At 56.8% G+C, this 2,500-nt stretch overlaps 3 non-coding genes across 3 annotated transcripts; all 3 read right to left on the reverse strand.

The window, feature by feature from the left end:
- Nucleotides 1–332: 332 nt before the first annotated feature.
- Nucleotides 333–451, reverse strand: LOC140414615 (5S ribosomal RNA). Its single transcript, XR_011943753.1, has one exon. It is a non-coding gene; the product is annotated as a 5S ribosomal RNA (ribosomal RNA).
- A 696-nt stretch (nucleotides 452–1,147) lies between these two features.
- On the reverse strand, nucleotides 1,148–1,266 carry LOC140414104 (5S ribosomal RNA). Its single transcript, XR_011943249.1, has one exon. It is a non-coding gene; the product is annotated as a 5S ribosomal RNA (ribosomal RNA).
- A 707-nt stretch (nucleotides 1,267–1,973) lies between these two features.
- LOC140414706 (5S ribosomal RNA) lies at nucleotides 1,974–2,092 on the reverse strand. Its single transcript, XR_011943840.1, has one exon. It is a non-coding gene; the product is annotated as a 5S ribosomal RNA (ribosomal RNA).
- Nucleotides 2,093–2,500: the final 408 nt, after the last annotated feature.

Genomic DNA, 2,500 nt, shown 5'->3' on the forward strand with positions numbered 1-2,500 from the left:
CTTCGCTTTCCACACCAGCCCCAATGCCACAACTTGCATTCATGCGGCGCCTTCAGGCTAGGAGACAGAACGTCCTGCCGACACACTGGCTTGCGGCCACACGGGCCAACTGGCATGCCCATCAAAGTACAGCACGCCAAGGCACCCAACCGTGCTGCGTTGCAAAGGCCCGGCAAAGCTGCAGCAGCTGAATGGCCCGACCAAGCCGCCTGCCTGAGTTGAGCCCGCAGGCAAGTGTTGGGAGGAATGGCGAGGACGCAGAGAGCAGCAAAAGGTTGGCCTGCCTCTGGTGTGGAGAGTGCTTGGCGTGAGCAGTCTCTGCTGGCCGCAAAAGCCTACTGCACCTGGTATTCCCAGGCGGTCTCCCATCCAAGTACTAACCAGGCCTGAGTCTGCTTAGCTTCCGAGATCAGACAAGATCGGGCGTTTTCAGACTAGTATGGCCATAGGCATCTGCAACACCGCCTTCTTGCCTATTCAAGCCGGCCACGCTAGCACCCTCGCCACTTCTTCTTTCCGGTTGTTTTCAATTTTTTCTCTCTCTTTTTCTACTTCTACTTCTACTTCTCCTCCTCTTTCTCTCCTTCTCCTGCTAATTCTAGCCTATATGCCTGATACTCGCTCCCCTTCATGCCGTCCCCAGCTAGCTCTCTTTTTTTCTTCTCCACCTCCCCCAAGGAAAACTGCAAGCCCCGCCCACCTCACACCAGCCTGCCGCCTGCACGCTGCTGCCTTTCCACATTGCAACGCTGCGCACTTCTCTCAGCACAGCCAGCACAAGGGTCAGGCAGGCAATGCAAGCCAGCTCTCTCTTCCTTCGCTTTCCACACCAGCCCCAATGCCACAACTTGCATTCATGCGGCGCCTTCAGGCTAGGAGACAGAACGTCCTGCCGACACACTGGCTTGCGGCCACACGGGCCAACTGGCATGCCCATCAAAGTACAGCACGCCAAGGCACCCAACCGTGCTGCGTTGCAAAGGCCCGGCAAAGCTGCAGCAGCTGAATGGCCCGACCAAGCCGCCTGCCTGAGTTGAGCCCACAGGCAAGTGTTGGGAGGAATGGCGAGGACGCAGAGAGCAGCAAAAGGTTGGCCTGCCTCTGGTGTGGAGAGTGCTTGGCGTGAGCAGTCTCTGCTGGCCGCAAAAGCCTACGGCACCTGGTATTCCCAGGCGGTCTCCCATCCAAGTACTAACCAGGCCTGAGTCTGCTTAGCTTCCGAGATCAGACGAGATCGGGCGTTTTCAGACTAGTATGGCCGTAGGCATCTGCAACACCGTCTTCTTGCCTATTCAAGCCGGCCACGCTAGCACCCTCGCCACTTCTTCTTTCCGGTTGTTTTCAATTTTTTCTCTCTCTTTTTCTACTTCTACTTCCACTTCTCCTCCTCTTTCTCTCCTTCTCCTGCTAATTCTAGCCTATATGCCTGATACACGCTCCCCTTCATGCCGTCCCCACCTAGCTCTCTTTTTTTCTTCTCCACCTCCCCCAAGGAAAACTGCAAGCCCCGCCCACCTCACACCAGCCTGCCGCCTGCACGCTGCTGCCTTTCCACATTGCAACGCTGCGCACTTCTCTCAGCACAGCCAGCACAAGGGTCAGGCAGGCAATGCAAGCCAGCTCTCTCTTCCTTCACTTTCCACACCAGCCCCAATGCCACAACTTGCATTCATGCGGCGCCTTCAGGCTAGGAGACAGAACGTCCTGCCGACACACTGGCTTGCGGCCACACGGGCCAGCTGGCATGCCCATCAAAGTACAGCACGCCAAGGCACCCAACCGTGCTGCGTTGCAAAGGCCCGGCAAAGCTGCAGCAGCTGAATGGCCCGACCAAGCCGCCTGCCTGAGTTGAGCCCGCAGGCAAGTGTTGGGAGGAATGGCGAGGACGCAGAGAGGACGCAGAGAGCAGCAAAAGGTTGGCCTGCCTCTGGTGTGGAGAGTGCTTGGCGTGAGCAGTCTCTGCTGGCCGCAAAAGCCTACTGCACCTGGTATTCCCAGGCGGTCTCCCATCCAAGTACTAACCAGGCCTGAGTCTGCTTAGCTTCCGAGATCAGACGAAATCGGGCGTTTTCAGACTAGTACGGCCGTAGGCATCTGCAACACCGTCTTCTTGCCTATTCAAGCCGGCCACGCTAGCACCCTCGCCACTTCTTCTTTCCGGTTGTTTTCAATTTTTTCTCTCTCTTTTTCGACTTCTACTTCTACTTCTCCTCCTCTTTCTCTCCTTCTCCTGCTCATTCTAGCCTATATGCCTGATACTCGCTCCCCTTCATGCCGTCCCCAGCTAGCTCTCTTTTTTTCTTCTCCACCTCCCCCAAGGAAAACTGCAAGCCCCGCCCACCTCACACCAGCCTGCCGCCTGCACGCTGCTGCCTTTCCACATTGCAACGCTGCGCACTTCTCTCAGCACAGCCAGCACAAGGGTCAGGCAGGCAATGCAAGCCAGCTCTCTCTTCCTTCGCTTTCCACACCAGCCCCAATGCCACAACTTGCATTCATG

Source organism: Scyliorhinus torazame, chromosome 4 (assembly GCF_047496885.1).
Source record: "Scyliorhinus torazame isolate Kashiwa2021f chromosome 4, sScyTor2.1, whole genome shotgun sequence".
Lineage (NCBI taxonomy): Eukaryota > Metazoa > Chordata > Chondrichthyes > Carcharhiniformes > Scyliorhinidae > Scyliorhinus > Scyliorhinus torazame.